Below are 14,162 nucleotides of genomic sequence, written 5' to 3' on the forward strand. Positions count from 1 at the left end.
CTTTCCTTTGCCCTTCATTGATCAAATTCCGGAAAGGTTAGTTGGTCATTCGTATTACTGTTTCCTTGATGGGTATTCAGGCTACAATTAGATAGAGATAGGCCCTGATCTGAAGATCAGGAAAAGACTACATTTACATGTCCCTACGACACCTTTACTTACCGAAGGATGCCATTCAGACTATGTAATGCCCCTGCCACCTTTCAGCGATGTATGATGAGTATCTTTTCTGATATGGTGGGGCAATATCTAGAGGTTTTCATGGATGATTTCTCTGTCTTCGGTCCATCTTTCAGCGAGTGCTTAAAGAGTTTTAAATGTATGCTGAAAATATGTGAAGAAAAGAATTTGGTACTCAATTCAGAGAAGTGCTATTTCATGGTTCGTAAGGGAATTGTCCTTAGACATATCATCTCATCCAAAGGAATCGAGGTAGATAAGGCAAAAATTGATCTTATCTCTAACCTACCTCCACCCAAGAATATACGGGACGTGCTATCCTTCTTAGGACACACCGGGTTTTACAGACAATTTATAAAGGACTTTAGTCTCATCTCTCATCCTCTATGTAATCTACGTCAAAAGGATGCACCATACGAGTGGACTGAGCAATAACAGGAAGCTTTCACTAAGCTAAAAGGCATGTTGACCACTGCACCTATCATAAAGCCACCCGACTGGAGCCTTTCTTTTGAACTTATGTGTGACACGTCTGATTATGCTTTTGAGGTGGTTTTAGGCCAGAGAAAAGAAAAGAAGCCTTATGTTATTCATTACGCAAGTAAAACTTTAAATCCTGCCCAAGTGAATTACTCGACTACGGAAAAGGAACTCTTAGTCGTAGTGTTCGCTTTGGACAAATTTAGGTCCTACTTGATTGGATCTAAGATCGTCATTTATACAGATCATGCAGCGCTCAAGTATCTTCTTGCTGAGAATGATTCTAAGCCCCGCCTGATAAGATGGATCCTCCTACTCCAAGAATTTGATTTAGACATTAAAGATAAAAAAGGAGTAAAGAACATAGTGGCTGACCATCTTTCCTGCTTTAATCCCTCTGATTCCCTTCAGATGGCACATATTAATGACATGTTCCCTGACGAACAATTGTTCACAGTCTCCCATTCACCTTGGTTTGTTGATATTGCTGATTATCTTGCCACAGGTTTTATACTGACACAATGGACTGTGCAAGATAAGAAGAAAATTTTCACTGAGGTGGGCAACTTCTTTTGAGATGATCTATATTTGTTTAAGTATTGCCCAGACCAAATCTTAAGGAGATGTGTGCCAGATGATGAGCATCAGAATGTCATCTCCTTCTGTCACTCTCAGGCCTGTAGTGGTCATTTTTCTGCTAAAAAGACCATGGCCAAGATTCTGCAGTGTGACTTTTATTGGCCCACTATGTTCAGGGACATTCATGAGTTTTGCAAAGCTTGTGAGCGTTGTCAGAAATTGGGAGCATTGTCCCATCGAAATATGATGCCCTTGAACCCCATTCTTATCATAGAAGCATTTGATTGTTGGGGCATCGATTTCATAGGACCATTCCCCCATTCATTTGTAAATTTATACATTTTGCTTGCTGTATACTATGTCACTAAATGAGTCAAAGCGATCTCGTGTCGGAACAATGACCATCGCACGGTCATTAAATTCTTAAAAGAGAACATCCTTTCCCGATTCGGAATGCCTCAAGCCATCATTAGTAATGGGGGCTCACACTTTTGTAATAAACCATTCGAGAGTTTAATGAAGAAATATGGTATCTCTCATAAGGTGAGCACTCCATACCACCCACAAACAAGTGGGCGAGCTGATATTTTTAATAGAAAAATCAAACATATCTTAGAAAAGACAGCTAACCTTAACCGTAAGGATTGGTCAATTTGATCGACCGATGCTTTATAGGCTTACCGTACTACATTTAAGACCCCTATTACAGTGTCTCCCTTCAGACACGTCTATGGGAAGGCTTGCCACTTTCCTGTGGAGTTGGAACATAGAGCCTACTGGGCGATCAAAAATCTGAATTTCAATCTGGACGACGCTGGTTCGCTATGCAAATTCAGTTAAATGAACTTGAATAAATTCGGAACGATCTGTACAAGAACTCAAGAAATTACAAGGACAGGATGAAAGCGTTTCATGACCAACACATTCTGCGAAAATCATTTACGCCAGGTCAAAAAGTCCTTATGTATAATTCTCGGTTACATCTTTTTTCGGGTAAGCTCCGATCTCGTTGGACCAGCCCTTTCACTGTTATTAATGTTTACCCTCATGGGACTATCGAGATTCGGAATCCAGACAATGACAATGAGTTTAAAGTAAATGGACATCGATTAAAGTCATTCGTTGAGAAATTTGATTCAGATGATATGTCCATGCCTCTGAATGATCCTGTTTACTAGGATTGATCTCCTAGTCTGATGGGGGTATAGGTAGGTTTATTGCTTTCATAGGACTATGGTAGTTTGCTTTTTGTCATTCTAGGTTAGTTGGCTTTATGCTGTTAGGTTAGTTTGTTTTCCAGTTGTTTTAGAATAGTTTGCTTTTGTTGGTTAACTCTTGAGCCGAGCCGTCTTCACGCTAAAATCTCTTTGGGAAAAAGCCGTTCAATCTCCTCATCAGGTACAATCTTTCCATCACTTCTCCTACACTTTCGTTGTCTTATGTGCATTACCATATCTTTTACATTGAGGACAATATAGATTTTAGGTTGGGGATGAGAGATTAGGTTACCTAATCAGTATTTTCTTGATCTTGAGGAAAAATTGTGAAATTTTTTAAAAAATTTTCTGGAAATTTTTGTGAATTTAAAGTGATTTTGATGGCCGTCTTTGATTTAGAAGTATAAGATACGTAATGTTGGTAATTTATGACTCTTGGATTCAGCTACCTGTTCGATTTCACAATTAAGTTCGAATTATTAATCCGTGATTAGAAATTTTAAACATTGATTGAGTCATGATTTCACATGTCACATCTAGCTTATACATTAAAGTTTCAGTTTGATATTGAATTATTAACCTGCTAATCACTAAGCATGGAAGAAACCAACCTGGGGAATTTGTCCATCATGTTCTTTGAAAAAAAATGAAAAAAAAAAGAAGAATATCTAGCTTTAAAAAAAAAAAAAGCAGTTGTCATCGAAAACGGCTACCTGTTAAAGATCTTTAAAAAGGTTGACACAGCGTGAAGAGATTGATGGAAAAATCAAAAGCTGGAAGAGTAAAAAAGCTGGATTATAAGGCAAGTTTTAGTTTAGGTTGGGATATCCAGGAATGCTCTGTTTGATTATCAATGTTATCATGAAAATTGACGATTGGATCCTTAATTGTAATAAGTCAAGTTTATACTATACACCCATGGAACTCAATATTTATAAGTGTTCTAATTGATGAATTAATACTTTGAAATTGACTATGAAGTTTACCATGCGCTTGAGTTTACGAGAAAGTAATGCCCAACATTCATGTATCTTAAAATTATAGTATCTGGATTGTTTTTTAAAAATCACTCGAGTTTATAGAAATTGTCCCGTAATTCTTAAATTATTTTTCGCATACTATGCTCGGGACTAGTTTTTACGCTGCGAAGCTCGGTGGGCCCCACAGTGCTGTTGTTCACCATTGTCTCACGGGCATGGTTAGATGATGAGACCCTCCCTAACGTTCATAACTCTCTTAGATTGGATGTGGATTGGTTAAATTCTGTTTTTTGCTTTGTCTCATGGGCATGGTTTTATGATGGAATCAATTCAAATTCTCATACCTCTCATCTCTTGAAAATTGGATCAAAGGAAGTTCAGATTTGGTTTTTAATGATATATCTTCCAACTGGATGAAGATGGGACTCTAAATCCAGTTATGTTCATGAATCAAGCATAGATCTCCCTGATCTCTATAAGTGGATCCTTGGAAATCCTAGTTTCTCACTTTTGAATTTTACAAGTTCTAGTTTAATATACTTCACCATTATTCTCTTAAATTCTTCTAGTTTAGATCACATCTTCGTCTAGTTCTAGTTCTAGTTACTTTTAGATTACGTATATGGTTCAGTCCTTGTGGATTCGATCGCGGTCTTACCGAGATTATTACTACATCGCAACCTTATACTTGGGGTGGTGAATAACAATCTGACCTGAACTCGAGTTGGGTCAATTGGGTTCAGGTTGACCTGAAGCCAAGTTGCAGCTCTACCAACATCTGAGCTGTTTAGATGCCAAGTTCCATTATGTAGATGACCTAACAAAAATCAGGGGGGGTCAAGTCATTAGATGGGCTACATATGTTAAAAAACACGCAACTGTTTAGAAAAGCTTCTGCCAGTCCACATTCAGTGTACATGTGTGGACCACTTGATGAGTTGACCAGCCTGATTTTTCGGTCAGGTTACCTTCGAGCTGGATCCACTCGACACATGCTCAGATGTTGACCACATTCCAGTTAACACTTGTGCGGCATATAGGGGTGCGTGCAGGCTTAGCAAAGCTTAGTATACACTTTATGGGAGCTTCTAGGTATATATTGAATGACCAACTTTGATTTTAGTGCAGTGGTAACCATGAACGAGACTGGCCTGGAACAGGATCCTTCTATGGGAAAATGGATTTGGGAGGAGAATGTGGTGCGTTAGCAGAAACCTTGTTCTATGTTCCAGCAGAGAATAGGGCCAAGTTCTGGTATGAAAACATGAGAATCACATCACATGAAATTGTTTCTGTTTTATGATTGGAAGAATAATCTAATCTTCTGTAATTGTCAAATGTATCCTTCAAGCTTTCGTCTTTCATAGGGAAACTTAAGTTTCTAAACACACTGCTGTGTCAACATTTACATGATTGAACCCATGCTTGGAGATGCGCATCTGGCACACTTGTTTGATTATGCCCATGATTCCATGTCCTTTTTTTTTTTTTCTTTTTTTTGGATTTTCCTGTCATTTTATGGGGAGGAGCCCAATCTCCCAATGGCTAATTCTTTATTATTCATAACCTTATCCCAGATATTTGGGGTTGGCTTTACGAATCTTGTTTCACTCATGCCCTACTCACCTTTGCATAGTTTACACCACAATGGTGTTTAGAAATCATGACATGTTGCTTTGAGGGAATGCTCTAGCATATGATTAAGATTCAAAATATGAATTATCATGATTCGTAGCAGCAAGCTTGAATCAAATCTAAGGGTGTAATATAGTGGCTGGGTCCTCTATAATGTTTTTAGAATGAGCTTATTCATCCCCAAACGTTGCAGGTGGGCCCACCACGGTGTAAGTTTGCCATTGAACCTGTTTAGAAGAGTTGCCCAACAATGTAAATGGGATGCCTAAAAAATCAGACCAATCCAAACATCATGTGGGCCACCATGTGAATTTGAAGGTTTTGGGCTGATCCATTGCTTTATATGGTGTGGACCACCTGATGATTGTATAGGTTTATTTTTTTGGAGATATGATCGTGGTGGGGCTCATCATATGAGCAGCTTGAATTGCATGAGAATCACATCAAATGAAATTGTTTCTGCTTTATGATTGGAAGAATAATCTAATCTTCTGTAATTGTCAAATGTATCCTTCAAGCTTTCGTCTTTCATAGGGAAACTTAAGTTTCTAAACACACTGCTGTGTCAACATTTACATGATTGAACCCATGCTTGGAGATGCGCATCTGGCACACTTGTTTGATTATGCCATGATTCCATGTTCTTTTTTTTTTTTATCTTTTTCTTTTTTTGGATTTTCCTGTCATTTTATGGGGAGGAGCCCAATCTCCCAATGGCTAATTCTTTATTATTCATAACCTTATCCCAGATATTTGGGGTTGGCTTTACGAATCTTGTTTCACTCATGCCCTACTCACCTTTGCATAGTTTACACCACAATGGTGTTTAGAAATCATGACATGTTGCTTTGAGGGAATGCTCTAGCATATGATTAAGATTCAAAATATGAATTATCATGATTCGTAGCAGCAAGCTTGAATCAAATCTAAGGGTGTAATATAGTGGCTGGGTCCTCTATAATGTTTTTAGAATGAGCTTATTCATCCCCAAACGTTGCAGGTGGGCCCACCACGGTGTAAGTTTGCCATTGAACCTGTTTAGAAGAGTTGCCCAACAATGTAAATGGGATGCCTAAAAAATCAGACCAATCCAAACATCATGTGGGCCACCATGTGAATTTGAAGGTTTTGGGCTGATCCATTGCTTTATATGGTGTGGACCACCTGATGTTTGTATAGGTTTATTTTTTTGGAGATATGATCGTGGTGGGGCTCATCATATGAGCAGCTTGAACTGCATAAAGACATCATTGTGGGCGACACCATAGAAAAAATGAACCACCACCCAAAAAACCTCAGATTCACATGCTGGTCAGAGCAATATAGTTTCATTGAGCACTGCCTGGCAACAGTTGATCGACAAAAGCAGCCATGGCTAATATTCCTTGTACATCGGGTTCTGGGTTATTCTACTAATAGTTTCTATGCCGAGGAAGGGTCTTTTGAGGAGCCAATGGGAAGGAAGAGCCTTCAAGGACTTTGGTAGAAGTACAGGGTCGACATTGCATTTTATGGCCATGTCCACAACTATGAAAGAACATGTCCAATCTACCAGGTACCACTTGAACTTTGATGTTTTGTAATGTTATTCTATTCACATTTCTTTCACCCGAATAGCATTCTTGAAGTTTTGAGTTTGCAAAAGACAGACTCACACAGAAAGAGAAATCGGTTAGACTTTTTTGATGGTTTAGGTTGCGTTTGGTTGTGCAAAATTTCATTTGCACCAAATTAGACTAATTAATCATGAAATATCATAATACTTGGTGCAACCAAACACACCCACATTTTATCTCCTATTCATGTTGCATTTAAGAGGAATTCTGTGATCCTTTACCTGAGCCCATGAAGTACCTTTTGGTCCGTCGTTTTTACTAGCGGACCTATGGTTCAGCAATCCAGACTGTTGATCTGAAAGGTTGATATGGATCATACCACAAAAGTCTCCTCAATTGGAGAATTCTAATCCCATTGATCAGTGGCCTGCAAAAGGACAGTTACAGTGATGGTCCATGCTCAAATGACCACGGGGTCTTCCATTTCCCAGAGATTTTGGGGATTCTTCTATCCACTTTTGTCCACCATATTAATGGTCTGGTCTGGATCACTCAACCATTGGCCCCACCTGTACCAACTTGGAAAAAAAAAAAAAACCCACTGATATGCACTGTCTTCAGGTCCTTAGTTTGTACAAGTGGGCCTATGATTCAGTATCGAGTTGTTAATCTAATGGGCCAAAGTGAATTGGCCATACTCGAAAATCTCCTCTATGGAACAGTTCTAACCCTGAACATTGGCCTGCAAATTGATGGTTAAGAAAGGAAATGCCGCAATATTGCTCCATGCTCAACTGAAAAAGGGTCAAAGAGGGATGGCTAGGATCTTTGAATTCCAGACATTTTTGAGGTATGGTCAATGGGGAGTTATTGATACTGATGTGGCATACATTAACTCAAATCAAACCAACTAAATTGTGGAAGCCACTGTTGCTTATTCGTGGTCCCAAAATCAGATTGTTTGAGAAATCACAACCTCTGATTCTTGGACCCTTATTTGTCGAAATGGGACAATTGGATATTTTACATTTCTGTCCAATAAATGTCCACCAATTGCATAGTCAGATAATCATAGTAGGATAATTTTATTTTATTTTATTTTTTATTTTTTATTTTTATTTTTAAAAAATTCATGATACATCTAATCTGGGATAATTTGGACAGTTTAGATACTTGTATGCCATATATGTAATTTCTAAGTGCCCATGTATCAGAGTTTTTTCCATGGTCTATCCATTTGGGGCCCGCACTGTCAAAACATGACCTGACCTCTACAAACTGACTCGAGAATACTATTTAAAACCCTGGATTGAAGATCATGAGTTTCTCTTCGCATTTTAATCAGTCTTAACAATGTTCATTTTGGATTAATGTAATTCCTTGGGTGCACAAGTTTCACATCCTCATCATCACAGATATATGATTGCATCTCTGTTGAAAAATAGCAAACAAACACCAACTGCCTTCAGCATCTATATATCAAAGAAACAGATTCTGCAAGGTGTAATCTTGCAGTTATCTTCTTCTTCTTCTTCTTTAATTAACATCAATATTTTATATTTGTTACAGAACGTATGCACGAATAAAGAGAAGTCCATCTACAAGGGTACCTTGAATGGAACTATCCATGTAGTTGCTGGAGGAGGAGGTGCTGGCCTGGCTGATTTTACCACCATCCAGACCAAATGGAGCATTTACAAAGACTATGACTTTGGGTTCATGAAATTCACCGCATTCGACCATTCGACATTGCTCTTTGAGTATAAGAAGAGTAGCGATGGAAAGGTTTATGACTCCTTCACGATCTCACATGATTATCGAGATATTTTGGCCTGCACTATAGACAACTGTCCGAGGACGACATTGGCTTCTTGATGTGGTTGTCATTAGATTCTTGTTGACTAATGCCATTAGGGCTAAGGTACTTATATTTATATTTCACCTAATTATTTTGATTTAAGTGGTTTTAGAGTCATTGAAATTGCAAACAATAATTAAAAATAATGTCGGATCATGTGGTGATAACAACATTACTTACACTACAACAAAAACGAGTAGCACCAGCGCTTTCGGTGCTTCTTACACCAGCGCTGTGTAAAACAGGGGGCCAACGGATGTTTTATATATATATATATATATATATATATACCCTACCCTCATTTCGTTCCCAGCCCCTGCGCGACTCTCACCTTCTTCCTACCCCCGACTCTGTGTGTGTGTGTGTGTGTGTGTGTGTGTGTGTGCAGCTCCACCTTCTGCTGCAACTCCGGCAACTATCGACCGTGACTCTCTCTCTCTCTCTCTCTCTCTGCAACTCCAGCCGCTACCCACTGCGGCCCTCTCTCTCTCTCTCTCTCTCTCTCTCTCTCTCTCTCTCTCTCTCTCTGTTCTGCTTGGGAGAACGAGAGCTCTCTCTCAATCGAGCGGTGAAGCAACCTCTGTACGTGGCACAATCACTCTCGATCTCTCTCTGTCTCAGGTCTCTCTTTCTCTCTCTGCGTGTGTGTGTGTGTGTGTGTGTGTGTGTGTGTGTGTGTGTGTGTGAATCTCGCGCTCAATCTCTCTTAAGATTGAGTATATTCAATGTTGAAACCCTAATTAGGATTTTACAATGGTGAATTCCTATTTAGGGATTTACAATGTTGAAACCCTAATTAGGGATTTACTATGTTGAATCCCTAATTAGAGAACACTTCAACTTGTTGGATGGTAGCTTATCATCCAATCGGTTGGGCATGACTATTTCCTATCTCCAAAACTGATTCCCAACATACCACCAGGTGGTGTTCCTTCATAGCATGCTAATGTGAAATTTCAGAAGAAATCTTTAATGTTGATTTGGGATGAGAGGATAATGAACAAAATCAGAACACAGAAAATAATTGAAACCAGTGAAGAGTCTGAGGAGCTTTGGTAAGGCAGCATTCAGTTTTGGATATTCCCTCCAATTGGATTTTAATACATCCGCTGTTGTATTTGTTGGTAAAGATTTCGATTCGCGAGGGTTGTGTTTTTATTCCATTGAATCTGTTTGATACTGCTTGTGATAGATCTAGATCTTTTTTTTTTGGTTGATTTCAGCGTCGTGTCTACATACCATGATCACAACCCTTGATGTGATTTCATGTTTTTGAGAATCCTCCCAGTTTAGACTCTGCACTGATCATCTTTCAGTGTTAATCACTGTCAGTTTCAGAGCATTATTGGTAGCTGATTTTTGTTTTGCTGCTACTCAACGGTTAATTGATTATATAGCTTCATGGTTGTTTGAGTAGTTTTGTTCTATGATTAACTCTTCTGAACATTCTGGATTTATAGTTTTAACATCACTAGGTTGGTACAACTTGTCTATGGTTGTTGAAGGTATTTTAGTTATTGGGGTACCAGTTCCAAAAATTTGAGAATTCATAAGAACGTTATTTGTGATGTGCATTTGTTTATTCATGTTTAGGAATGGCTTTTTATTGTAGAACAAAAATACTATTCAAAACTAGATAGCAACATGAACTTGTTGGGGTTATGATTCTATATGATGTCTTCATGCTATCAATCTTTCTTTTGCCATTGCCAACTTCGCAATTGTTGAGTTTTCATCATTTTATATCGAGACTAATACTCCAGTCATTCATAGTTGAATTAGTAATGTTCCATCAGTTTCTGTTCTTCATTGAAATGCCAATGTTTGTTGTGTGAGAAACAAGAAGTTGTCATTGAAAAGGTTGTTCGAAATAAACGCAAATGTGTCACAATTGTGAAAGGCCTTGAACTCTTTGGTGAGCAATGTCCATTGTCCACTGCAATTCTTTTTTCATTTTTAGTTCAAAAGTTTGATGGAATCCCATTGTTTTCTAGAAGTTTCTAATTTTGTTTTATAACTCCACATGATGCATGGCTTGTTGTTTCAGGTGTTAAACTGAGCGAGGCTTCAAAGAAGCTTGGAAAAAAATTCGCAACAGGAGCATCTGTTGTCAAGGTAAACTGAGAGCTTGTTGTGATATTATGAGATGATTTAGCTGTAAAATTACACCCAAATACCCACATACCCAAATTTTTGTTCTTCTAAAGCAAGCAATGAGCTTTGTTCTTCAAAAGGCATTGAAGAAATGCCCACATACCCAAATACCCTTTTCCTTTTTTCAAAATTTATTCTGTTATAAATGTCTTACTCTCTTCCCTTCATGAATTGTATGGTACTCTGCTGGAGCTTGATAAATCTGCTCATGCAGTACGTGTATATTTCAATCCGACCGTTTAAATTTCTGGTCCTACTGCAGATATAGCCAAGACTAAATATCACCTACAGATGTTATCAGGCCCCATGCTGTACTTGCTAACAGTGGTGAACTTTGACTATTCCAGACAATTGGAAATCCACATTGCAAACAATCCAGGCTTCAATAAGTGAAAGGCTTCCAATTCAGCTAATAGGTTATGGCGAACAATATGATACCCAATACACTGATTTTAAACCTCGCTTGCAACATTGGTGCAGCTCAAAACCTCGTACAAGAAAAATACAGGATCTGAATCAAAAAGTTGTAGCAAAGTCCTAGAAGAAAATAGACCGTAAGGCCTGAAAATTAGCCCAGAACAATTAGTTGCTCGAATTTTCATAATTCAAGCAATGGGCTCAAAACATCCTTAACACTATACATTTCAGAATATTATAGCAATATGCATCAGTACGTCACAGGACTCTAAAACATAGAAACTATGTTTCAAACAAACTTCTTACTTTCCCAATTCTGAGGACTGGAAAATAAACCAAATTCTGTTTATAACTGCCTTCTAACTTTTCTTATTCAAAACAGCAACTAGACTCTCCTCAACAAACTCTAATATGCTTCTAAAGAGAGAAAATGTTGATTTACAACTAACCGGTAAAGAGGATGAATCAAGAAGTATCAACTATAGGGCAACAAAATCTGATTCACCCAATAAAAAATAAAAAAATAAAAAACCATAGGGGTAGAGAAACTAACAATTAACAAATACCCCAGATTCTTCAAGTCCACTGGCATGCCCATACTGCATATGACATGATGGATATGACTACGAGTATGTGTATGGGATCCATGATAGAAATGGGTCCTACCCCTGTTTTTACTGGTAAACCTAAATATGTTTGAGTAGTTTCTAGCCCCACTGATCCATCAGGATTGCCTGTTACGTCTGATTATATCTGATTGATTGTTCTCATGGTTTCTTAATTATGCAGGTCAGCTGCCTTTTGGACTTGATATTTCAGTCTGTATAGCCACAAGGAAGTATTTCTCTGGGAGCTTGTAAGGTCTGTATCTTGCTACTGATTTGATTTGATTTATTTATTTATTTATTGGTCATTTAGGTCGGATGACAAAAAACATCACTGTGGGGCCTTGGTAGGTTTCCACCATTGACATCATTATCCCCACTGTTTCTACAGTGTGGTCTACTTGAGCTGGATATGCTTTAATTTTGGGTCCGTCATTATCCCTACTGTGGGGCCTTGGTAGGTTTCCACCATGGACATCCAAGATTTTCTGTTTCTTTGCTTTACCTCTGTCTCTCTTTTCATTTTTTCTGTTTTCGATGGCAAGAGCTGCAAATGCATAAGATACTTAGAATGGTAATGATATCTTCCTTTTCTCTCTTTTCCCATTTGAGCCCATGCTTGTAGAGCCACCTGCCAAGGTATAATATACAAAGAAGAAATGCATCTGGGTCTCTGGGTTCTTTTAAAAGCTTTGAAAAAATGGGTTGGGAGATTTGCCTTCTCAAAGTCAGTTTGCAGACTGGGAGTGTGCAGTTTCTCAACATTCTGCTGTTCCTCAGGGCATTTTGGTGCGTCTCTATTATCTATTCCTTTGCTTAGGCAACCTGAAATCAAACATTTAATGTCAAGTTTCCTAATGTTATGGACGTAGGACAGCCCTAATTATGATGCATGCTCATGGAAATAATTAAACAGCGGAAATAAAAGGAATAAATGATCTAAAATTCTAACAATAATCATCATAATTGAGAAAATCATAAAGGAAACATGCAATGGAGCGGGCCATCACTACAACCATGGAGTATGGAATTCAATTACTACTTAGGTTGGATCCGGCGAGGATGAGACCTCCCGATCTTGCATGGTCACACCCAATCGATCAATGAAGATCACTAGTCCGAAGAACCAAGAAGTTTCTCGGATTAGGGATTTGAGAATTTGGGGATTTAGGGTTTAGATCGGTTCTCAAGATTTTGATCGAAGAGGACTTAGCCAAAACAAAAAAATAGAAGAAAGAAAGTTATTACCTTGAGGAAGTTGGAGGGGCACAAGAAGAAATTAGAAGAAGAAGATCAAGGGGAGAGAAGAAGCACCATTAGAGAGAAGAGAGGAAGGAGGCAACCAAAGGGTTTGCTTTTCATTCATCAATAGTTGAAATTCGTGTTTAGGGCTTTACCCCACTTAAATAAGCAAATAAAGACATAAAATTACTAAAATACCCTAGAATAAGCAAATAAAGATATAAGATTACTAAAAGACCCCTAACTAAGTCAAAAAATGCACAAATAACATAAGTATGGGAAATTTTGTGCGCTCGGTCTTCTTTCTCCAATCTTCCTTCACATGTGTCTTCCCTAAGTGGGGTCTTCTATATGTCCAATCACATGTGAAAGGTCTTCAACTCCTCAATAGTCGCCTATCCACAAGGACGGCACTTGTGGTTGGCGCTTTCTTCGTTGGTACACTTTGAATGCACCTGTGTCCGCATCAATTCCCCTCGGGTGAGAAAACTCGACTCCGACGAGTTGAAACTTTTGTAGCGCTCAAGTAGATCTGGATCAATACCCTGCAATGCGTCGCCCGACAGCCACGTAGATTCAGACGATGGTTTGTTCTTCCACTTGACAAGATACCTTTGGAAACCCTCATCTCTCGTGGATACTATCTCGTCATCCAAGATTTCCTCAATTGCTTCTTTATGGGTAATGGGCGGAGCAGGAGGTGGAAGAGGTTGGGTAGCAAACTCAAAAAAAGGCCATGAAAGGGACGATGTATCAACAATGGGAGTATGGGCATGGAATAGATCTTTCACATTAAAAGTTGGATTAATGCTCATTTCAGGTGGAAGGTCAACCCGATACGCGTTGGACCCAACCTTTTGTAATATCTTGAATGGTCCAGCACTACGCGCTTGTAATTTCTTTGCAGATCCTTAAGAGAATTGCTCTGGCCTTATTCGTACCATTACATAGTCTCCTTCTTGAAATTCTTGCACTTTACGATGAGAATCAGCTGAAACTTTATAATCATCATTGCTCTTATTTAACCGCCGTCTAATATGTGTATGCAAATCATGAATATGGCGTGTGAATGCATCGGCTGACTCAGAAGACCTTTGGGTAACAGACTTATTTTATGGGCATTCTAGGTTTATAACCATTTACAATTTTAAAATGACTCAACCCTGTAGATCTATTAACTGACCCATTATAAGCAAGTTTAGCAGTTGGTAAAATTAGGTCCCAAGTCTTAACATGTTCACCCACTAGACAACGTAGAA

At 38.5% G+C, this 14,162-nt stretch overlaps 1 long non-coding RNA gene and 1 pseudogene across 2 annotated transcripts; both read left to right on the plus strand.

Moving 5' to 3' along the window:
- The first annotated feature begins 5,776 nt into the window (after positions 1-5,776).
- LOC131219344 (probable inactive purple acid phosphatase 1) lies at positions 5,777-8,692 on the plus strand (annotated as a pseudogene).
- A 501-nt stretch (positions 8,693-9,193) lies between these two features.
- Positions 9,194-12,260, plus strand: LOC131219345 (uncharacterized). Of its 2 annotated transcripts, XR_009158115.1 has the most exons (4): positions 9,194-10,400; positions 10,533-10,600; positions 11,846-11,917; positions 12,013-12,260. It is a non-coding gene; the product is annotated as an uncharacterized LOC131219345 (long non-coding RNA). The 2 variants fall into 2 exon arrangements; XR_009158116.1 differs by lacking the exon at positions 11,846-11,917 and having other exon boundaries at positions 9,263-10,400; positions 11,975-12,260.
- Positions 12,261-14,162: the final 1,902 nt, after the last annotated feature.

This window comes from Magnolia sinica, chromosome 11 (assembly GCF_029962835.1).
Source record: "Magnolia sinica isolate HGM2019 chromosome 11, MsV1, whole genome shotgun sequence".
Taxonomy (NCBI): domain Eukaryota; kingdom Viridiplantae; phylum Streptophyta; class Magnoliopsida; order Magnoliales; family Magnoliaceae; genus Magnolia; species Magnolia sinica.